The sequence below is a fragment of the Hibiscus syriacus genome, unplaced genomic scaffold (assembly GCF_006381635.1).
Source record: "Hibiscus syriacus cultivar Baekdansim isolate YM2019G1 unplaced genomic scaffold, ASM638163v2 tig00008145_pilon, whole genome shotgun sequence".
Lineage (NCBI taxonomy): Eukaryota > Viridiplantae > Streptophyta > Magnoliopsida > Malvales > Malvaceae > Hibiscus > Hibiscus syriacus.
In genome coordinates, this window is record NW_024062153.1 from 876904 (window position 1) to 903351 (window position 26448).

A 26448-nucleotide genomic window follows, 5' to 3' on the forward strand; every position below is an offset into this window, starting at 1 on the left:
CTAACAATATTTAGGTAAAGTAGATAATTGTTTTGATTGAACTTGTAAATTTCCTCCAATCACTGGATACAATACTCATTGATCACTGTATTACCTGTTTAATTGTGTATATTTGCACATATTTTTGTGACCGTATTTAGTAGTCACAAATCGCGAACAAGTTTTGGCGCTGTTACTGAGGATTGGCAACTGGAAGTTAATTAGTTTTGTCATAGCATTTTTATTTTACTTGTTCATTTTTTGTATACTTTTACTTGTTATTTTCCTTGTCTTTTTCAGGCTTTTATTTTACGTACTCAATGTGCTCAAGAAAAGATGTATCAAATTGGAAATCAAGGAATTGATCAAGAGGAAGATCAGAATGCCGAGGCAATTTCAAATGATGGGAATGGAGTTAGGCCTCGTCTATTCAAGATTAATTAAACCCTATCCTGGATGACCTAAATCCTGGAATTGTGGCATCCAAGATTTAGGCAGCCCACTTCGAACTCAAATCGGTTATGTTCAACATGTTGGACTTGATTAGACAATTTGGCGGTGCTCCTCATGAGGATGCAAGGCAACATGTTCCGATATTTTTGGAGGTTTGTGACTCATTTCGACTAAAAGGTGTGCATGAAGATGTGTTGAAATTGAAGTTATTTACATATTCTCTAAAAGATCACGCCAGAGCATGGCTTAATGGAGTATTTTTTGGCTCGATAAGGTCATGGGTAGACTTGTGCAAAATATTTTTGCTATGGCATAATCCATCAAATATGAACAACCATCTTAAGAATTTCATAGCATCTTTTCACCAAGGTGATGAAGAGTCTATGTATGAGTTTTGGGACTGATACAAAAGTTTGCTTCGCAAGTGCCCCAATCATGGATTCCACGACTAGCTCAAATTGTGATGTTCTACAATGGAGTCAATACACCCACAAGGATGATGCTAGATGCCTCGACAAATGGGACATTGCTCGATAAATAACCTTCATTGGCATTCGACATTCTAGACAGGATTGCCAACAATAATTTATCAATTCTCATCTACATGGCTTAGAATTGGGCGAAAAGTGCATTGTGCATTTGAGTTGGTTACTAAGGATTCTATGTCCGCCCAACTTTCTGTTATCACCAATATGTTGAAGAATTTACAACGATCAAGTGAGGTGAAAAAGTAACAGCAACCAGCTTAGCATGTCTATTATGCCATGACAATCACCATGAGAGTGAGTTTCTGACCAATTAGGACTTCATCAACTATATAGGGAACTATAATCGAGGCAACAACAACCCCTATTCTAACACCTAGAATCCTAGATGGTGTCAGCGTCCAAACTTCTCTTGGGGAAATCAAGGAACCAACAATGCTAGGCAGTAGAACTTCAGTGACTCTTAGGGTTTTCAAATGAATATACCATGGCATAATTCTAATGAGGGAATACCAAATTCATCCAACACAAACTCTTTGGAGGCCACAAGTCAAGATTTTATAGCAAGCACAAAGATCATGCTGCAAGACCATGCTACCTCCATAAAAAATTAAGGAGCTTTGTTTCAAATCCATAACTCATCTGTGAGAGCCTTAGAGGGTCATGTTGGCCAAATTGTCACGACATTACATCTTCGCACATATGGAAGTCTACCCAGTGATACTAAAGTCACTAAGGCTCAAGACATGGAGCATTGTGGTACATTCACCTTAAGAAGTGGCACAAAAATCGACAAAGATGCTAAGTTTTGGGGAGATACTCAGAGAGCCCGGTCATGAGATTATGCATAAAGATCTGAAGATGCAAGAAGATTCACATTCGATAGAAAATAAGGATGAGGGTTTGAAGAGTGCAACTAATGAAGATAAGAAAAAATTTTCCACGGCAAAAGAAAAGCCCTCATCAACAGGAGTTAATGACCAATGGAAAGCTGTATAATTTTACTGCAATAATTTTTTATGCACTGATAATCACTTGGAGCTTGATGAAGAAGACGAAGATGAGCTCAAGGATATTCCAAAGGAGATGAGTCCGTCTAGCTTACCCATAGCTAGACCAGCTTCATGTAGAGAGCACTTTGAAGGAGAGAGGACTACTACAAAGTTCCTACAATATAGATGTGAAAGACACAAAATGCCAGGGAAAAATATTTTGAAGGTGAAACTGTTATATGTGTGGGACATTTTGGTCTATATTGGTGCTATGGTCGAACGCGACAAAACTACCATAATAATTTAAGATGTTTCAAAAAGAACAGACTCCCAAACATATGGAGAATGGTAAAGTCCCTACGGTAACTGCACTCACATAGAAAAAAGACTCAATTAGGGTTGGCATAAATGATGACATTAATGATGATTTCTACCAATCTGCATAAATTCCACAGTAAATTGCAACACTTCTGGCCAAGTGGACCCAAGACTTAGTGGCAAATCTGACTAGCAACCTTATATCTAAGGTTGGATTAGGTCTAGTTACTATCTAGAACCCCTTGCTTATGTGGATCCTCCCTAGTTTCTCTTGAACACTAAAGATATGATACTTAGTAATTCTCTTGAACACTAAGCATTCTCCTAAGGAATGGATACTTTAAGGTCAAATCTTAAATAGTGTCTAGTATAAATTTAAGGTCAAACCTTCTTAGCAGACTTGATGGAGTTACCTTTCAAATAGTTTAACATGATTTTAGGAATGGATTGGCTATCCAAGAATGATGCCAATTTGAAGTGAAAAGCCAGGTAACTCAAGCTCAAAGAAGACGATGAAACCAAGTTAGTGATGACTAGTGAGAAATCAAGTAAGTTAAAGATATTATGAGCAATAAAGTCGCAACAAATGATCGATCGTTGATGTGAGGCCTTCTTGACTCATGTGATCGATGTCAGAATCTCATTTTCAACACTGGAGGATATCCAGATAGTGAAATATTCCCTCGATGTGTTTTAAGAGGAGTTTTTGGGTGTACTTCCTGACCTCGAAATAGAGTTTGGCATTTAGGAGATGTTAAGTTCAGCTCTGGTGCCTATTTCTCCTATTGTATAACACTGACAGAGTTAAATGAATTAAGGACTAAGAATCAGAAGTTGCTGGAGAAGGGGTTTTATCCAACTGATCATCTCTCCAAGAGTGTCAGTCTTGTTTGTCAAGAAGAATGATGGTCCGATAAGCTTGTGCATCGACTATAAACAGTTAAACAAGTTAACCATCAAGAATCGTTACCCACTTCCTAGGATAGATGATCTCTTTGATCAGCTGAGGGGAAACCTGGTAATGTCACTTGGAACCACAAATACCTGACATCATTCTTGAACTTGATGAATCTAGTCTTTTACCCCTATCTATATTAGTTTGTTATGGTATTTATAGACGACATCCTTGTGTACTCACGATCAGAGAATGGACATAATCAGCACCTCTGCATCATCCTTTATACACTCTGAGATCGATAGTGTTATCATAAATTTGGGAAGTGTGAGTTTTGACTTTCAGAGGTTTCATTTCCTAGTCATGTCGTATCAATAGACGTCATTAGAGTCGACCCACACAAGATTCAGGCTATAATTGAGTGAGAGATACGTAAGAATGTGTCAGAGGTGCTCAATTTCCTAGGTTTAGCCAAGCATTATCATCGATTCATTTAGGGCTTCTTAATGATAGCTACCCTGCTAACCAAGTTTCTTTAGAAGGGAGTTCTATTTGCATAGGATAAGAAGTGACAGAAGAGCTTCAAACAGTTAAAGTCTTGGATGCATCTTGATGCAAGAAGGCAAGGTAATAGCTTATGCATCTCACCATCTTAAACCTCATAAGTATAATTATCCCACCCATGACCATGACCAAACAGTAGTTGTGTTTGCCTTAAAGATTTGGCAATACTACCTTTTTGGTGATAAATGTCTCATCTTCACCGACCATAAGAGTTTTAAGTATCTAATCACATAGAAGGCGTTAAACTTGAGATAATGTAGGTGGGTTAAGTTATTCAAGGACTACGACTGTGAAATAGGCTATGATCCAGGTTAGACAAACATTGTAGCGGACACCTTAAGTAGGAAGTTAATGTCAGAGTTATGAACTCTCCAAGCACGTTTGAGTTTGACTAGTAAAGTTGTTGTTAGCTGATTTATGAGTCAAGCTAGAGTTAGTTTATGAGACCAAGAGGTTACAGAGTATAGATAAGTGGTTAAAGGCTCGGTTTGGGTAGGTTCGCCAAGGAAAAATATCGAGTTTTGAGTTACGCGATAGTGGTGCTTTGTACTTCAGAGGTCAATTGTATGTACCTGCAGATGCTAAGTTACATAGCAAGATCTTTCATGAGGCACATTGCAGTCCACTTTTAGTTTATCTAGATAGTAACAAGATGTTCAGGAGCTTCAGTAGTTTTTTTAGTAGCCAGGTATGAAAAGGGAAGTTTTAGAGTTTGTCGCTAGATGTGTAGTGTTTCAACAGGTTAAAGCGAAACACCAGGTTTCCTCAGAATTACTTTAGGCCATCCAGATTCCTCAATAGAAATGGGACAGATTAACCATGGACTTCGTTATCGATTTACCCATGACCATAGAGAGACATGTAGCAGTTTGGTTCATAGTTTACCATTTAACCAAATCTTCCCATTTTCTCCCAGTCAGGATGGACTATACCTTAGAGAGGTTAGCTTAGTTGTATATATGTGAGATAGTGAGGTTACAAGGTGTATCGATTTCCATCATGTCAGATAAAGACCCTCGATTTACTTCTCATTTTTAGAAAGCCCTTAATGAGTCCTTATACACCAAACTAAACTTTAGTATAGCCTTCCATCCTTAGAAAGACAACCAGTCAGAACGTGTCATTCAAATTTTAAAGGACATGTTCAGGTTCACATTATAAACTTCGAGGGTAGTTGGGAGGACCACCTTCCATTAGTGGAGTTCGCGTACAATAATAGTTTTAATTTTAGTATTGATATGGCTCCGTATGAGGTCTTGTATGGGAGCAAGTGTAGAACTCCACTATGTTAGACAAAGCTCAGTGAGGGTAAGATAGTGGGTCCATACCTAATTAGAGAAACATTAGAGAAAGTTTGATTAATCTAGATCCGGTTGAGAAAAGCCTCAGATAGGAAGAGATCCTACACAGACATGAAGTGTAAGGATATAGAGTTCTCATTAGGGAACAAGGCGATCCTTAAGGTTTCCCCATAGAAGAAAGTATTTCGGTTTGGTTGCAAAGGGAAGTTGACCCCATGCTTTATAGGACCTTACGAGTACTAGAGAGAGTTGGACCAGTGGCTTACCGGTTGGAGTGCATTCACAATGTGTTACACATATCCATGCTAAAAAAATACCATTTCAATCATTCTCATATCATACCCCTAGAGCAAATCGAAGTTAGCATAGACATGACTTTTGAGGATAAACTTATTAGAATCTTAGTAAAAGACATGAAGGATATAAGGAACAAAAGGATTCCTTTAGTGAAAGTTTTGTGGAAGAACCACGGCTTTGAGGTAGCGACTTGGGAAATCGAGGAGGACATGTAGCTTTACTACCCTCATATCTTCTATCAAGTAAATTTCAAGCACTAAATTTATTTCAAAGAGAGGAGAGTTATAACACCCTAAATCCTAGTTTAGTAGTTTTGATTTAGCCCAAGTGGGTTTAGATAAATCCATTAGCCTTGTAGAGAAGCTTGGATCAAGTGAGCCTTGGTTTGGGCTTGGTTTTGGCCTAACATATGATAAAAATGGGTGTTTTTAATGATGACTAAAACTTGGAGGATCAAAAGAGAAATTCTACCATTTTTATTTTAAAAAACTAAAAACCCTTAATATATGGTGATCACATGTTATCCCTTTTCTCTTTTTCCTTACTCTTCTTTGTCATCTTTTTCTCTCAAGAGCTTTCATCTTCTTCTTTGATAGCATAGAAAAAGGTGACAAATTGTTGAACTAGTAATACTAGTTTGACATTTCCAAGGTAATAATCACAAAACTCCATCTCCTAAGCTTAAATTCAAGCCCTATCTTTCAAGTTATGGACATGGTTACCACAAGTGCATTTTAGTGCGGTTTTAGGAGAGCCAAGTTATCCAACACATTTTGAGGGATTCAAGCCTCAAGAAATATTTTAAATTATTTTCTAAGCTTCCCAACAACATTTGTAACCCTTTTATTGATTTTTTACTTAGTGAGAGAAGTTGGAGAAAGCTCCAAAGCTAGGGGAAATGAGAAGCTCAGTATTAGTTCAACCTTAGGTGTTTCTAAAAGAGTAGGACATCAAGGTAACTAACTTTTAACTCAACTCTACCACATGTAGGTAATTATATGTGTTTTGTTAGGTTACATGAGTTATAAAGCATGTTCATGGTAGAATAAGCATTTGGGTTTTTTCAGCATGTTTACAGCCTTATTATGACCCCTATAATTAGACATAACACTTTAATAACAATTGGAAACCTTAATAGGGTATTTGGGGAGTAAAGTTAGCATTTTTCGTGCCCAAAACATGGTATTTCTGGGTACGAGTATTGGTACTAGAAGAAAAATATCGATGTTGTTCTTCAGGTGTTAACAACAAAAGGTTTTGGGCATAGTAGTATCAATACTCATGCAATGGGTATTGATACTGTAGATTTGGTATCGATACTTGTAGGGTGGTATCAAAACTGAGTTTACTTAAGTTGATTCCAGTAGCCAAACTTGTATCGATACTTATGAGAGTATCAATACCAAGGGTAGAGTATTGATACTCCCAGTACGTCTATCAATACTAAGGTATTTTTTTAAAACATTCAACCTAAATTTGGTATCGACACTTAGGCCAATATCGATACCCCAACACTACAATATCAATACTCAGCCAGAAGTATCGATATTATCCTCTTTTATCAGCATAGTACAATGAGTTAATATCAATACTAAAGGGTGGGTATTGATACTGAGGGGTCATTATCGACACTGAAGATTCAATATTGACACCCGTAGACAGTTTTGGATAAATAATCCAACGATTAAGGGATTAGACTTGAGGGACCCAATAATATTATAATATCAGTAGTAAAACTACAAATGAGAATAATAATAAATTTTAGAACAGCTTGAAATAATAACAACCAGGTTGACATAAAACTAATCTTGTTTGATGTTCGAGAAATAGCCAGGACACCTGAGACCCTTTATCAAAACACGAAATTCAGTTGGATATCCCATTCAATGCCAAGGAACTTCAGTTGGGCGTAGATGCCTCAAGACTCGATGGAGTAATTTGGTCGGGTAACGTTTTTGATGTTGCTCTGGGCCTGATGTGATCTCAATCAGCCCTAACTTTGGTATTGATCTGATTAAATCATTGAAGTTCACAAAGGCTGATTCAAAGGGAGTTCTACCATACTTCATCTTATACTTGCTCATTTATGCACTATATTTCATCATATGTTTGTATTTACCTCTTAGGATATGCTTATCATATGATATCATCCATTGCATGAATTTGCATGAGTTTCATTAGCTGCATTACATTCATTTCATTTAATAAGTATGTTGTTCATTAAAGCATGCATTACATTTAAGCATGTATTTCATTTAGGGAAGTAGTTCATTTATGCATCTAGTTATTTAATAAACTACTTCATTCATGCATTTATTTCATTGAATAAAGATAGTTCATTGTATAATGTTATTTCATTAATCAAACTAACTCTTAATTATCCCATGCATATATACATGCTATGATGCATATATTCATTGTAGAATGTATTCTAATTCTGGATGCGATACAGACATTTTTTGGTTCAGAAACCAATTGGAAATTATTCCTCTGTCTCTTAGCTTTCCAACGCCTTTTGAATCACCGCAATCCAATATCGGGAGCTTGAGATATGATCAAATTACCAAAGAAAGTGCAGGCTGGAATTTTCATTACGGGAATTTCATGCATGAATTATTTGGATGAGTTTGACCCAAGGAAGAGTCCTCTTATCTTCTACCAAGATACAAGCAATTGAAGGCTATCTTAATGCTTCTATTCAAAGCAATGGATTAATTCTTTCCATCTTTTCAAGGCTGTTCATATTCTTGGAGAGACAATGCATTCAATCCTTCATAATTCACCTATTCAAGTTTTACTTATAATTCTTTGAAGGATATTCACATGCTAAAGGCTGATTTTATTTCATTTAATCATCAAATTAAGTGATAAAATCAGCAAGGAATTTGAAGAGACAAGCTAATTTGGACATGTAGGATGTCCACATTCATCCTATGACTTCATTTAACCTCTTTTCTTCCATTTGCAAGCAAAGCAAGGTAGCCCAAGAGTCACCCCTCCATCTTGGACGAAATTAAGGCTATATTCAGCTTCAAATTATCTAGATTCATACCAAAATGATCTAGAATATTCATCCAACTTTGAACATAAGAAGACAAAGCATTCAAGTACATATTATTGCTAAATTGATAAGAATGTTATCATCTTTTGAGTCTTTTCATTTGCTTCTTAGAAATACTATAAATAGGCACCTTTGGGATCATTTGTAGAGACACAATTTGATTTATGAAAATATTTTAAAAGATTGCTTTCATTTTAGTTCTTGGATTAGAACTCTATCGGTTTCTTGTCGGTCTTGAAGCCTTCATCCATTTCATCTTGTTATAGCGTTGGTTCCTAGCTCTACTATAACTAGTGGGTCACGTTCCACCCTCTATCACTTCGATTCCATCTTTATTATATTGTTAGTTCCTAACTCATATATAGTTAGAGGGTCACAATCCATCCTTTGATTTACTATCATTCTCCACGCCAACCATAAACATCCTTCACCATTTTCGTCACATCCATTCAACCACTATCACCACCACACTTCTTTCATTTACAATACACTTCAACTTCATTCTATCATTCTCTTTTTCGTACACATATTTATATATAGATATTTCCCTTCTTATAACATTGTTTGTAAATTTTCAGTCATCAATCAAAGCACTACGAAGTATTTACTAGAATCACGATCGGGCAATAATACATATGACTCGAATCTCATAATCGAGATCATATCAGGACCTCACCCAAATACCCAAGGATATTTTAAATAAGGCTAAATGGGTGTGTATGAGCTTTGAGATGCAGAACCCTCAGTCACACCATGATGCCTATATCATCATGATTGATTAGCATTTTCCATGTCTTTATATATGTGCCACTAGAATATGCATTTAGTCAATGCATGTAGTATTACAATTATTAGTGAGGCATTGAGCTCGTATGCTCTACGTTCGGAATGTGTTTCCGTGCGCAGGTTCCTAGAGGATGAGTCGAGGAGCTTTATCATCACCAACAGTTCCAACTCAACAGAGATTTCAGAGTATGTCTTGATTATCATTAAAGGGCATGTACCATTGTAGACCCTATATTTATTCTATCATAACTTTGTATATTGATCTTACTATTTTGTTTAAAACTCAATGGATTATTTTGAGATGCTTTGGGGTATTTGTGGACATGTGTATTCATAGGATCCTTATTATTTTATTCAAATTTATAACTCGGAGTTGTATTATTTTAGTTCTGAACTATGTCACGAAGTTCCAATTTATAAAAGTCTTTTTATTATTGTCATGTATATCTAATTTTATACCACTCGGTATGTTTTGAAATGAAAATGAACATGTTTTTAAAAATCAAAGGTTGCCTCGGTTGTAACACCCCCAGCCTGTATCCGACCCAGATCCGAGTCTGAGGTGTCACATTGACTTTTCAAAATGATTTTCTTGTATATAATAATTAGAATTTCTTACTAATATTAAATAAAACTTCATATTATTCCAATAACATAGTTTACAAAACTTATCAGAGCTTATATATATATTTTAAATTCTTTATCTTACATGCCAACTTCAGTTTTAGATAACCCAAATACATATTAATAAAAGACATTTTTGATCTGATAATAGGGAAGGAGAAGATGACATATCTTGTCTTGCCTATCATTTCTTTGCTTCTCGAAACCTACGTGTGAAAACTCACACACTAAGTCGATGACTTAGTGAGGCATATAAAATAATAATGGAAACTCTAACTCCTAACAATGCATGAACACTTAATACGCTTATATCATGCACAAACATATATTCTTTCATATAACAAATACACACATCCACATGTATATCATCATCTTCATACTTAGCATTATTATTAATCCTTTTTATCATATGATCTTTTATTTACTATATGTGCACATCATATATCACTTAGACCAATTCACAAAGAATCAAACATATCATCATACGGTTTCTATAATTCATCTCATATCACATTAGCTCGTATAAAGGTCCACTAAGTGGTATGTGTTGTGCATTGAGGTTGTGCACATATATTGTCACCACAGCTCGTATAAAGGTCCACTAAGTGGTATGTAATATCTATGTCTCAAAGGACCTATCCATATGTTCCGAAGAACATAGGTTCCTATCCATATGTCTCGAAGGACATAGGTAATCCTGTCCATATACCCCAAAGGACATAGGTAACCCTCGACTCTTGGCATGCCAACTATACCTCTAGCCCTCATGACACATAACATGGGAATTATTATTATTCATATCATTTCACCTATTCACATGTACATGTCACTTTTCATATGATTTTCATATTCATATGTCACATTGCTTATAGCATTTCTCAGGTGTTCCTATAAACAAGTCAGTTATTGCCATCTCTTGTTCACATATGTTCCCCATATATCACATATATCATGTAACACATATATCTCTTATCCTTTCTCATATGTTCACAAATATCATATCATATGGCTTATATCTTTTCATATAATTTATGATTTAATCTCTTATATTCACATAATTCAATATCATTGAACTTAGTTCACTTTCTCATATCATCATACAGACATATAATCTTATATGTCTTATCAATACCATATAAGTTTACATATATAGTCATATACATTCTTTCATATAATCCATATAATAATTTCATATACTTATATCACATAATAATTTCATTTGACTATATCTTATGTCCATTTCCCTCCTCAAATCATATAACACCTATAACCTTCTCATAGGATTTTATAGTTCTTCATTCTATAACTCCTATATCATAATTTCCTTTAAGTATATACAACTTTCCTACAAGGCTTATCCTATAGTTTCGTATTATCATCTACAATCATGTCCCCTATTTTATATACTATTCTCATATAGTCTTATAATTCATTATTTTATAATTTTCTATTTTGTTCTCTTAAGTCTTCTCTCACTTTTCCTTTAATACCATAAGTCTATTATACTAGTTTCCTCTAAACTTAACTCATATAATTTATGTCTTGTTATCATATCTTCGTCTAAACATATATCTACTTGTTTATAATCACTTAGCTCATATTCTTTATGTTGTTATCATATAAGTCATTTACTTATTTATATTATTCGTGATCTTATGACTTATTTTACATGCTCATATAATCTTTTCATATAGTTTCATAGTTTAGTATCACATAACTTAACTTGTATCATATTCTCACATGTTCATATATATATCACATAACACACATATCATGGACACTTAACATGTATCATATAAACATGTACTCTCCTAATTAATATTCATATACTTAACATATAGTCATATGCATGTATCCATGTCCACAAAGAAATCATATCAATGTGACAATTGTATTCTTGAACTCATATAATCTAATAGTGGAAATAGACTCATCACAAGTCTTATTTCCATAAAACATCTTATACATAATAACTACTACTCACATGGTCGTACTAGTCAATATCGATTTATTAACTTATTCCTTGCTCGATCCTATCTCGTTGATTTATCTAATATTCGTATCCAATCAATATATACACAATCACACATATTATACACATATCAGCATTCCAAATCTCATGATTCAATCCTTAATTTCTTAGACTAAAAGAAAGGCGTAATTCTATTTTCTATTTCGAGTAGTATCGGTACGCCCATAGGGTATCGATACTTCCCTAACTGTGGTATTGATACCATGCCTAGATATCGATACCCATATCTCATTTTGTAATTCTAGTTTCATAGATGGTATCAATACCGTCCTTATGGTCTCGGTACCCTTGGTATCGATACTGTTCTTCAGGTATCGATACCTCATGAATGACATCCATATTTTACTCTTCAAGTATCGGTACCTGATGAAGCAGTATCGATACCCATAGCCCAGAAATCACTTTTCTTACCCAAAAATTCACCCCAAATTTACTTAATTCTTCTTATATAACCTCCTTTTAGCCCTTTAAACTTAACTACACTTATTCTAGCAACTTATACCACTTTAACTCATCTTAATATCCAATATTCTATCTTAAATTTCGAAACCATGAATCTTACCAATTTATCAACATGTTCTAAATTTGTTTCTGACACTTTGAATTTCTTATTTTGACTGATGACAAGTCAAATTTAACTTCCACCTTCAATTACTAACTATTTTCCAATATTTCACTTATAACCCTCTCATCTTTAATCCTTTCTAACTTAATCATCTTAGAGTTTTAAGCTACCTTAAGCTTTGCTTAAGCTTTCTTATCATCTCAATATTTAAACCCAACTTAAAAATGAAAGGAAAAATTCACTTGAGATCATCTTACCTTACCAATTGAGCCACGGGAAGAGAGGAAGAAGAAAGCCAAAAAATCTCTAGAGTTTTCGTACTTTTCTTCCCATCTCCACGTGTCTACTTCTTATATAAAGTGAAGATAAAATCTTTCCTTTGAAAATACCATTTTACCCTTTCCACTTTCCAACTTTGTTAATCAATCCAATATCATAATTCTCCCATTAAGTTCTTGAACTTTTAACTTGTTCCGAAATTGAGCACCCAATTTCCAAAATTTACATTTTGTCACTAGCCCTGTTTTGGGATGTTACATCAGTAGCCTAATGTGGCACTTTGGGTTTAGAGTGTTACATTTAGTGGTATTAGTGTGCCAGGTTGAGTTTTATCCTAGGATCCAATGGTCAGTTATAGTAAGGTGTCAGTGAATACATGCCCCTAGGTATTGAAAGTACTCGTATAAGTTTGGAATCCTAATGGTGCTTTCTTTCGTTGTTTTTGTCGTAGGAATTGTGATGGTTGATAGTTTCGAATGTAGTCTCGAAGATAGGATGGAAATTTGTGTCTGTTAACCCGATAGCATCAGAGATGAACTCTTGCATAAGGTAGAGGATCATTGGACCCCGTTAGGTGTATGAGTCATAGAGGCAACGTTCTTTAGAGGTCTAACTTCCACTCTTAGAGAGGTTATGAACGCTATTCCTAGAGTGTGGACTATTCAATCGACCACCCCGAGTACTTTACTACAAATAGAGTTCCCAATATAGAGATTTAAGAGGTATAAGATAATTGACTTTTATGGTTCAAACGATGATTATATGATTTTTTTATCAGTGGTTGAGAGAGACCATGAGGACTTTGAGATAGCTTCACCTTAACCTAGAGGGTACAATATCTGAAGTTTTAGATTAGATATCCGAATATCCGATCCGAATATATAACTTTATCTAGAATTAATATCTCATATAACATTCAAGAATTTTAAAACAAGTAGTTAAATAAATTGTACAATAAATAATTAAATAATATATTTAAACAATGAACACTAGAAGTTGATTTATTTCCATGTTTAATTAAAATTTTGAATGGCATTATGAATATATAGAGAGAAATATTACACAAACTTATTTTAATTTATTACTTCAATTAAACTTTGAAATGCTATAAACACGAATATTATATATATTAGGTACGTCATAGCTATTTTTCTTGAAAAAATTATGATTTTATTTTGGAAAATATCAATTTTCATTTAATTTGAAATTTGGAGTCGACATCGATCTTTAGGTTAGGTAGGTCGAATACCTAAAAATTTCTTTTAAAATAATTTGAAGAAAAATCATTTAAAAATACAAAATTGGTCTGCATATTACTAGAAATTTATTTTTAATGATTCAGAAGTAGGCTACGCATTAGGAAGTGTGAGCACCCCGCAGTGTCCAAAATTTGTACCCTCAATTTTTATGTTATATAAATAGTGGAATTTTACAAATTTAAATTACGATCCTTTTATTTCTATGATTTTTAAAGAATGAGAGAATATATTTTTTTTTAAAATATTTGGCTCAATAAAATATTTAATTCACTCGCCTTTGAATAATTAAAAACGCGAAAATAAATGCATGGTTTTTTCATTGAATAGAAATAGTGATATGTTCAATAAATAAAATGTACCCAATTAAACAAATAAAGTAACAAAAAATATTTATATATTAAGTTGAAATTGACATGATATTCTTTCACTCATGTGTCTAAAGGAATCGCACTCCAGGTATTTGGTGGTTTTCCAACTAATCGCTATTCGTTTGACACAATTACCATAAAATATAATTTATTTTTATTAAAATAAGTTATTACATATAAAAATAAACATATTTATCTACTTTGAAATATTATAAATTATGGATAATTAAATAATAATAAAATATTTATATTCGAATCACTCTTAGAAGGGCACTCTAGATTTTTGGAGATTTTCCATAGTTTAGTCGAATAATTAACAAAGAGTCTCGTACAATTTATAGTATTTACAATAACAAAATTTTTTATTAAATAGATATATAATGCAATACTTAAAAAGACCCTTTTTTAAATAAAATGTAAGTACACACATAAATAAATATATAATAGTAAATATATTAAATAAGTAAATATATATGCGCATAGTAAAGAACATGTATGTTCAAATTTATTATATATATATAATATGTAAAATTAAAAAATAAAAATAAATAAAGACGACTATTATATATATATATATATATATATTACTATAAAAAATGACATATGATATATACATATAATACAGTATGAAAAATATTTAATATGAATAACTACATACTTAAGTTATATAAGGTTAGGTAATAAAAATGTATACACACACATTTAAAATGAATAAAGTACATACCATGGTGACCAAAATGTGTGAGACAAAATTGTTAATCCGAGATAAAAATAATAATAATAATAATAAATATTATTATATAATCGAACGAAACAAAATAAAGAAAGAAATTGGTTTACTTATATTTAGACAATGAATCGGATGAGTAGAGTATGATAAACCGAAGAAGGATTTTTGTTGAGGCCTATATAAACAGATTCCTTAAGACAGATTCGTCCTCTCCTCGGTGCTTTGAGTAATATTGGATGTCGGTCTCCCAGGATACAACAACTAAAGAGCACAACAATAAGCACAATCGTAGTGATCAGTCGAACACAATCTTGCCTTTCTCTATCACCAGAAAGAATGAATTTGAAAGGAATTTTCTAAGTGATTTCCTAAATCAACTTTGTGAATTGTGTCTCAAAGTTGTCTCTCAAAGTTGTTTCTAAGATTGTGCCTCAACTAACCTATATATAGGGGAGAGGAAATTAATCAAAAGGTTATGACCTTTTGATGAAGAGATTTGATGAAAAGCTAATAGGTATAATTGAATTGATGCAATTTTATACCATATAATAAGTCTGTTCACCAAGTGACATAACTTATTATTAAAAGACATCAATTTTATTCAATTATTTATTAATTTTTCCAACAATCCCCCACATGAATGAAATTGATGATTTCAAACACTGACTCTATATGGTGATAAATTCTACGTTCTATATTTGCATAGGATAGGTAGGCGTCCCCCTTTGAACATTCCCTTGTGAAAATATGTTTACCTTACTGGTTGTCCAGTAGACGTGATGTCCTTGAACTGTCATGCCGTTGGTGTAAGCGATGACATACCTCACACAAATATCTCACTGACAAGAATTTGGTTATCATGGTTATGTCTACATAGCCGTGGACATCTCCTGGTTCTGCAAGAGTTTAGAGAACTATGCCCCAATAGTCTCTTTAAAGCGGCTCCACTTCACTCTCACATAGGTGACTTATGTTGTTCGGCTCACCGGAACACATATTGGTCATTAAAAGCATTGCTTAACCTTTTCCACATTTTAGTCACTATTTTTATCATAAGAATGGACTTGGGGATAAGAACCCCTATAGTGACCTCACAAGATCTATGCAAGTAGGTTGTCCCATTAAACTTAGATCTTGGGATCTCCAGTCAACTAAGTTGGGTTTTCCTTCACATAGCGCCTTAAATATTAATAGGCTTTAGTCACATTCCTTTCGATGTTTATCAACTTGATCTCAATTCAACTCATTGTTTAGCGGATCCATAATGTTATCTTTTGATCTTACAAAATCAATATTGATAACTCTAGTTGAGATCAATTGTTTAATGATATTATTCCGTTGACGTATGTGTCTCGACTTACCATTATACTTATACAAGGCACCCCCACACTTTGATGTAGTTGTAGGAAAGTTTTCTACATTTCCATAACTCATTAGGTGTCTTACCTATTTTCTTGTAAGTTACCTTATTTAAAGGTAATTTGCTCAGAACTCAGAATATGGCCAAATGTCATTCACAATTCTTTGGCAATCTTATGGATACAATACACTTCATATGGTGTATCTGACAATCCATTCAATATGTAATTCCGACATAGAACTTAGAATGCTTTCAAGCTTTAATGGCAACAATGTCTATCTCATCCTCTCTATGAATAGGAGAATCATCTTATATTTGACCATATTCAGCATGATTAAATACAACATCTTATTTCTCTATGTCTTGAAATTTTATCCATGAATTTCACATGCTTCTCGTTGTGGCTCACAACCACTGACATCATTGATTTTATTCAAATCCTGAATAAGAATCAACATTTCAAATCATGAGTTAGGTAAATTAGTGGGGTTACCATTTTTTTCATTTAAAACACAAAATTAGAATACATAAAAATTATAACAATAAATAAAAATTTATTTCAATTTATTTTACCCTCTGATTCTATTTAAACAACATAATTTAATAGAAATTAAAATTCTAATAAAAATTTTGTAACAATGTTGTTACTTTCAAATGATTTCTGTTTTAAACAGTAAATCAAATAAATTCTGTTGGTTAACAGGATTAAAATCCTGAAACAGAATTATAGGCCCGAATTTTGTTTACAAACATATCATAATTTCATTTCAGTACCTTATTTATCGCAACGAATTTTAGTCAAAACTAAAATCCAACAATTAAGTAATTTCTGTTAAACGGTGGAAATTTAGTAAAACTAAAATCCGAAACAGAAATGTACAATTAACACTATTTTGTTGAATCCATTAAATGTCAGGATTTAAAACTAAAATCCGAAACAAAACCAACTTTTGTTGGACAACGGGACTAAAACCCAAAATAGAACCAATTTATATTAAACGATGAGAATTTAATAAACTAATTCTCGAAACATAACTAACTTCTGTTAATCAGTGGGAATTTAATAAAAACTGAAACAATAGTATAATCTCAATTTACATATATTATACAACAAATATCGAATAGTTACATGTACCTTTTCGATTTCTTGATCAGTATTATGAATTCATCGTTGCCAACCAAAACTTAGATCATTAACTTGTGGGTGCTGCGCCCTCACAAATGACAAAGGTTGCTATTGAGAGTTCAAAGCTAAACATGGCAAATTGTATTTGCTACCACAAATAACCAACCCTAACGCTATCCACAAAGCACAACCAAATGACAAGGTGTGCATCGAATGACGCGTGCGAAGGTGTAGGCAAAAAACAAAGGACTTCACAACATTGGTTCTTTGTATAGTAGTTTCGCATGTTAACTGAAACTTTGGGCTCCATTTACATTCGATTTGCATTGTGAATTTTCATAGGCAATATATTAGAGAAAACATAGGTTTCTAAAGCTTGTCCCAATGATAGTCTCGTAGACTGGGTGATAATAGAGGTTCTTCTCTTTGAACCTGCAAAAGGTTATGGAATCATAATACAAAGTTAATTAGAACCTACTTTTTGTGTCCACTTCAATTTCTTCAAGGATTGGAGCACGAAAATAACTATCCAGTGATTTTCTGATGGTGTTTTACACGTGAATCTTCTTTCAATCCAACTTGCTCCACTTGAGAATTTCAATGAGGCAAATTGCCACAACCAATTACGCATAAAGTTTATCTCGGATTAGAATTGTAAAATAAAATATAAAATATGTCTTAATATTGTTAGACAAAATTGTTAATCCAAGATAATAATAATAATAATAATAATAATAATAATAATAATAATAAATAATATTATATAATCAAACGAAACAATATAAATAAAATTTAAAGTAGAGGCAAGAAATTGGTTTACTTATATTTAGACAATGAATCGGATGAGTAGAGTATGATAAACCGAAGAAGGATTTTTGTTGAGGCCTGTACGAACAGTTTCCTTAAGATGGATTTGTCCTCTCCTCAGTGCTTTGAGTAATGCTGGACGTCGGTCTCCAAGGATACAACAACAAACGATCACAAAAGTAAGCACAACTGTAGTGATCAGTCGAATTCAATCTTGCCTTTCTCTATCACCGGAAAGAATGAATTTGAAAGGAATTTTCTAAGTGATTTCCTAATTCAACTTTGTGAATTGTGTCTTAAAGTTGTTTCTAAGATTGTGCCTCAACTAACCTATATAAAGGGGAGAGGAAATTAATCAAAAGGTTATGACATTTTGATGAAGAGATTTGTTGAAAAACTAATAGGTATAATTGAATTGATGAAATTTTATACCAAATATTAAGTCTGTTCACCAAGTGACATAACTTATTATTAAAAGACATCAATTTTATTTAATTATTTATTAATTTTTCCAAAAAATGTATACGAAGCAAGATTATAGACCCTCAAGCTTGGATTAGGCATTTCCTACCATAGAATATCCACGAAGGGCCAAAACCAAATAAATCAAAAATCAACTACTAATAAATGAAATTTAACCAAAACAATCAATAATCACATGGTGACCAAAATATAAGCGGAAAAAATTCAAAACTAGGAATTAGAACCATTAAAGCTCCATTTAGTGACTAAAATGTAAAGTTTACAAAAGTTACGAGGATTAAATATGTTATTATCCCATCTAACCAAAACACTTAGCATCCAAGGCTAAAACGACACCTTTTTGAATTAGGTATATAAGCCTCTTTTATGGGTTAAGAAACCTTAAAAATTTATTTTGTTTCTCCCACTTAAAACCAGATCGAGAGAATTCTCTCAAACCCTTGTTTGTTTTCTTTATTTTCCAAAAACAGATGGTTCCACTATAAGAATCTCAGTCGGTCAGCTCTGATTACCGCTCATCGACAATGAAAAGTTAAGAGGTGACCACCTATCGAAGTGTCTCCTCTTTCTAAGTACGGATTTGGGCTTCGATTGACCTAAAACTTTCCCGAACACCATAGATCTATGAAAGAATTCTTTGGCCTCTTCAACTTCAGGACCTTCGAACTCCCCGACTAGTGTTGAAGAAGATAAGTCCTCTATCTTTTCTTTATTTTCTTTCTCTCGGGATGGTTCCTTTTTTCGATTTTCTTTATTGGAATCCCTTTTTTTCTCTTATATGATTGCATGTTATATCCATGGTTTGTATATTTGGGGAGAGTGATTATGGTGGGCGGTTAAGATGGTATAGACTCCCTGAATTTTTTAGGGAGTGGTTAGATTTGTTAGATTTGATTTTGTTATTTATATGATTCTGATTTATTTGGTTTGGTGGAACAAGGACCAGCTAAAGTGGCTGCGACATGGTTCCGTTAAAGGTTGGCGACAATGTTTTTTTATGGCGATGGTGGCGCGGATAGCTAACGACTTATGTGGTTGTGGTAGTAGGTGGCTAACCATAAAATTAGGGTTAGCCAAAAGTTGTAACATAATGGGCCTTAAAGTTTTGTAATATTAGGGTTGTTATTGGGTTGTACTTTGGGCCTATAAAAATAAATTGAATAATAATAATAAAAAAACTAGACAAAAATGGTGTCAAAAATTGCCTCTCTTTGCCCATTAGTGTAAAGACACAAATAGTCAAAGGGAACAAAACAACAATTTTCATTCTAGTGCATCTTTTACTTATAGAAATCGATATTATGTCAAGTGAGACTAAAAATGATCTTTATCTCAAGAGAGATTTTTCAAAGTTTTGTTTCAAGGGAAAATTTTCAAAAGGGTCAAAATTTATGATGTTAGAAGTTGTACTTTCAAAAGAAATAAATTTTAAGTAAGGCACAATTTGTTTCAAGAGAAACGATGTCAATGTTTTGGGTTCCAAAGGAAACTGTCTCGAGTAAGACAAAATTAGTTTCAAAAGAAATTATATCATGTGAAATAAAAATTTTACTTTTGAGAGAAAAATGCCTCAAGTGAGGCAAAATTTGTTGTGTTTCAAGGAAAACTTGTGATAAGTAAAGTGAAGTTTTTCTTCAAGATGAGAATTGAATCTTTTATGAAATGTGTTATACGAAGAGAATAAAAACTTATTATATAATGCTTTATTAGACTTGTACTTGCCTCACTAATTCAAGGACTTAGCGTGTGAATGTTTCACACGTAGGTTTGAAGAAAATATAAGGTTGAAGCTAGACGATGATAGCATACTCCCATAAAGATCATATCAAACAATTTAAAATGTATGTTTTTTTATTTTGTAAATTGTTGGCATGTACTACAAGTTTTTAAATTGTAATGCTCTGATCTATTTTGTAAACTTGTACTTCTTGTATTTATGTAAATTATTAAGTTTTTTATTTAAATGAGAATGTGTGTTTTTTATTATTTACTTTAATTCAAAGGTTCCACCATTTTAAATACAAATAAAAGTTTAAATTTTTACCTATTTTTAAGAATCAAGGATTCGACAAGTTAATGTGACATTCAAGACTCGTATCCGGGGTGGGTATGGGTTAGGGGTGTTACATTTAATAGTATCATAGCTATAATTTAATTGATTTTAAGTTCGAAATGAAGTCATTTTTGTTTTAAAAAGTGTACATGCCAACTAAGAGTTAAGTTTTTCGTATCTAATAAGATAATTAGTATGATGTCCTTACTAATAAAATAATGATTTGATCTTATTAGATGTCAGACTTTGAGGGCTCCCGAAGTGAAGCGGGAGATATGAATAAAGGTAGCAGTAACTCACCTGCCCCAAGTAGGCAAGGTGAGGAACAGACACCTCAGGGAGTGCCTATACAAGATCAAGAGACATTTTCCAGATGTTGGACGCGATTCTGACGCATTTCCCACCATATGCTACCTCAGCTTCTAAGATGAATGTGGCTAAGGAGATTAGAAGTTTGGGAGCACCTGAATTTGAAGGAGAAGTTGAGGAAGGTCTTATTGCTGCTGATCTGTGGTTTAACGACATTAAGATTATGCTAGAGAGTCTCCATTGTTTTGAAATGGAGAAGCTGGATGGGGTAGTTTCATTACTACGAGGTCAAGCCATAATATGGTGGATGAATGTGAAGATGTAAGTTACAAGGGACCAGGTGACATGGTCGTTCTTTCTGGAGGAGTTTAAGAACAAGTACATTGGAGATCAATTTATTCGTCAGATGAAGCAAGAATTTATGAGTTTAAAGCAAGAGAATCACAATGTGTATGAGTATGAGTGTGAGTTCAACAAGTTGAGCAAATTTGTAGTAGAGTTGGTCCCTACTTAAAAAGACTCATGTGATTGGTGCAGATGACACACAAATGCGCATCATTAAAGCCATCGACATAAATCTCAGATGACACGTGATTGTGTGTCATAAATATATGACGCGCATTTATGACACGCATTTATGACACACATTTATGACGCGCATTACGCGTCATTGAAGCCATCGTCATAAATGAAGATGACACACATTTATGTGTCATAAATTTATGACACGCATTTATGACAATTTACAACTTACATTGCGTGTCATTGAAGCACACGTCATTAAAAAATGACACACATTCGTGTGTCGTGATTGTATGTCGTAATATAAATTGTAGATTGACAAATAATCAAACTAAATCACATTTAATGCCTCATAATACTAAATCTATATATCGTATTATATATAAGCAATACATTTGCGTACAATATATTAACATTAAGTTATCAAAAATATTGTAATCATATGTCAATACAAAATATCATGGCATAATAAAGTTTGCCACATAAGATACCCATTCTTTGCGAATATTATCGATGTCATCATCTGTGTATTCTTCCTTCTCATCGCCAACCTAAGTAAAAAAATATGAAATAAGTATATAAATTATACTTATTTAAAGTGAAGTATATAACTATCAAAGAGTACTAAAATAACCAATTTTACATATACATTCTTTGAAGCATATGTAAAAATAAATTTTACAAATTTAATTAGTAAAACTTCCCATATAAATTATATACATTATCACGACACGAATTCACATATTTCAGTCTTGCTAACAAGTACTTGCATTAATTTGTTTAGAATAACATCCTACTTCAAGTCTTTATGATAGTTGTATGACTAATGTGTATGTATGATATGGCAGATGTGTATCAGAAAAGTTTTCTTACATTCTTATTGACCAACACTTCAAGTCCGTTCTCGACTATCTCTTTCATGAACTTACAAACATAATATCCATCACCTATGTCTATTTGAAAACAAAAAAACAAGAATGTTCTCATATTATCACAAGAATATACTAGCAGATTATAAGATCTTAGCACATTAATTTTACTAAAATAGTGTTAAACGATATATGCATAGATCAACCTGAGCAAGGTCACCAACAACATAGTCTCGGAACAGCACATGACCATTTGGCTAGAAAGACAACAAAAAATTTGAAAATGAAGAAAGTTACCAAGCTTAATTTTAAAAGCAAGGTAGATAAGAAATATTTATAAATATTGATATTATGCAAAAATATTATCAATGACCTTGAGAACTTTTTTGATATTCTGTAAGACTAAAGGCATCTTCTTTGGCGATATTGCAGATAACACAAAAATCTACTCATAATGTCAGTCATCGTTGATAGAAAAAAATACATGAGCACTCATGGCAGATAATGAAATATCCAAATATTATCCAAATACCATGGTTACAACAACGACAAAGGCAGGAGAAATATGTTCGCTAAGGTCATCAGTGGTTACAACATTGCGAAGTATTTATGAACCTACAATAATATGGGAAAATAATTCATTCAAGCTACAATACCTATTCATACTGAATTTTCAAATATTAGGAACTCAGCCTCCTATTATAAAAAATGGAGCAATTAAGACAAGAAACTAAACCTTAACCAAATTAATTGCGCGTTGTGAAAAGTCACATGCATAAACAAAAGCCTCTGGGTATGTAGCAATTAGAGGGAATATAATATTTTTAGTACCACAACCAACCTGATCACCAAGGTCACATTAGTTCTATAATATATAGAAACCTTGCATGAGAATTTAAGAACCTTAGACAAGAAGGGGAACTACTTAACACACAATATAAGGAACAATAAAGTCAAGTTCTACCATATATAGTGACCAACATTCAACAAGGTTTGTCACACCATTTGCTTCAACAATAAGGGCATCTCGAATAAGATTACCAGACCATTTAGAGGAATAAAATAAGAATTCATAGGGAAATCAGAAATGTTAGCACTATTCTCATTTACTCAAACTCAATTAAAACAAGTCCATTTCCAAATAACCTAGCATTAACAGAGAACGTATTACGGATTCAAACTCAGGAAAATAGTATTAGTAGGAATATATTTATTTACCACAAAATAGATATTGAACGGATAATATGTAAGTGAAAATGTTAAGTGATTTACCTCTAAAATAACTTTTCTTCCGCTTCTCTAATTTAATAAAAAATTAGTTAAAAAAGGAAATAAATAACCTTGAAGAATTAAAAAGTCAAAAACAAAGAGAAGAAAATGGTTAGCTTCGACTCACAGAGAAGTATTGATCCCATTCCTTGTCCAGGTAGTGTCGATCTTTAAAAAACTGAAACGATAGGAATTAAACAATTTCAAAATCACTAAACCAAAGAACATAATAAAATTCCTGTAGCAGTGGTTCTATATAAGTTGCAGCTTTTCGAAGTAATCCCAAAAAGAACCTTGTTGTTTGTCACAACCATTTCTAGTACAAAAAGATCCTCAACCTTAGGTATCTATTATAGCATTTAACATTATTTAATAGCCAGTCCAAAATATGGGTTTGGGGAGTAGATATAGTGCATTTAAGTAATAACACAACATCTTAACAATGGCCTTAGTATATATAAAAAGGGGTGAAAACAACTTAAACAAAACCGCAAGAGGACTAACTTTATCTTGATGCCGCCTGTAGAACTGATCCCAATACTTCTTAGCATCTCTTTCATACTTAGTTGAAAACAAAAGATCAAATTTAAAGAACCATGTATCTGTTAGAGTATGCCCAAAGATCAATCATATGATGATTGTAATAATACTTTTATTTACCGAATTTATTGAATAAAGGCATTACCGCTATTATTTTCATTTATATATATACATGTGTTTAACATAAACTGAAAGATAATAAAGTTCATATAATGACATAATTGTTATTATTAAAAGATCCCTAGTCAAGTATTATTATGGGCATGAACAACAATAATACGCTTAAGACTAACATGTTATTGATTGATGACAATGAGTTGTTATTGACATAGACATGTCAGAATTGATACATGATTATTTTGTTAGAGAACAATATATTGGATTGACCGACCATGAGCATATGTCTTGGATTATTATGTGGCAGTCATAACATTGCTCATGGTGATGACTATATGTATGATCCTCATACTTGAGATCAATACTATCCCAACATATATTGTTGTATGTTTTGATGCATCTAAACAAGCTCCATAACTGGTTGCTCTATAAAGACTATTATTGAATATATCTCAATATATGTAGTGGGTGTGTATGATTAAGATAGGATTTGTCCTTCCTACATAATAGGAAATATATCACAGGCCACTTGATTGAGTAAGACTAGAAATGCATGACCATGCTCGAATAAGTTGATATGAGATATCATAAGCTATTCGTTAATTAAAGTCTACTATAGATATCAAGAAACAATAGATGGGCTATACAAGTGTGACTATTCCAAGACTTGTGCCTATTCTAGATATAAAGGACATAAGGATGTAATACATAAAAGAGTAATCACCAAGATGATATGTCGAATCATATTTTCTTGTAACTTAAGTGAAAATGATATATTGCTAGATGTCACACATTCTATGTAATATTAGAATTGTTCTAATAATTACTGCTAACGTTACAAGAACCTACAAGGTCACACCCTAGGATTGAAACGAGCAAATATGTACAATTGTTGTACGTTACTAAAATATATATATCTAGAGTTAATTAAATATATGTTTTAATAATCCTGAATATTTAATTTCAATTAATTAAATATAGATTTAATTAATTTGAAATAATAAAATCCCTAATATGATTAGGGTAACTTGGATATTAGATGATTATTAAATTCCAATTAATTAAATATAGATTTAATTAATTTGAAATAATAAAACCCTAATATGATTAGGGTAACTTGGCTATAAAAGGGTGTGTTAGGTCTAGCAGCCATTGGACAACACACACTCAAAACCTTCAGCCATTTTCTCTCAAAAGAGTTTTGGGGAAAACAAAGATTGCTCTCAATCAGGTGAAATGAGTAGAGGCCGAGACGTGATTTCGTGGAGGCTTAAGATTCAAACCGATCTACACAACCAATATTCACTGTTCTCCTTGCTGTTTTTCAAGGAACCCAATGTAAGTATTCGCATCTCTTCGTCCCGATTTCAGTTTTTCGTACTTGGATCACTGGTGAAACCGTTGAGTTTTGTTTCCGCTACGCCATGGGGTGCGCCGACGGTCCCAACAGTATCGACTCAATGCAGGCCCATAACTATGAGTAAAAGAGATCTAATTTGAGCACCTATCCAAAAGGGGAAAACTCCAGTGGTAGTGGGTGGGTATATTTGTATCCTCTGCGTTGGGGTTTGTTGTTTCATACCATTTTGCATTTCAGACTCCATTATTGGACCAGCCTTAATGAAGAAGAAAAAAAGTAGAGTTTTGAACTTCCTGAAATATGAATTGTAATTCACAAATCTTAGAAGCGGAGAATTAAGATACCAAACATGTAATAGTGGACTCATGGATTATCTCATAATTTCTAAACCAAAAGGAAGAAAAATTAAATAAAAATAAACTACATGCATTTAATTCACATGAAACCACTAGAGAGCGAGATGTGAAATCGAGAAAACGGAGAATTAATTAGGGTTTTTGGTCGCTGAAGCTGAATACTAAAGCAAAATAAAAAAAAATGCATGCGTGCATGAATGACGAACGAGGAAGAGTTTAATTCGCGTGAGATCACTAGAGACCCTTCATCTGCGTTGTAATCAAAGAGAAGATTATGGGGGGAAATTAA

At 33.0% G+C, this 26448-nt stretch overlaps 1 long non-coding RNA gene across 1 annotated transcript; it reads right to left on the minus strand.

Annotated features, from left to right (window-relative positions):
- Window positions 1–23347: 23347 nt before the first annotated feature.
- LOC120202015 lies at window positions 23348–24352 on the minus strand. The gene is made up of 4 exons (XR_005523697.1): window positions 24291–24352; window positions 23914–23964; window positions 23790–23816; window positions 23348–23358 (listed from the first exon to the last, which is right to left on the minus strand). It is a non-coding gene; the product is annotated as an uncharacterized LOC120202015 (long non-coding RNA).
- Window positions 24353–26448: the final 2096 nt, after the last annotated feature.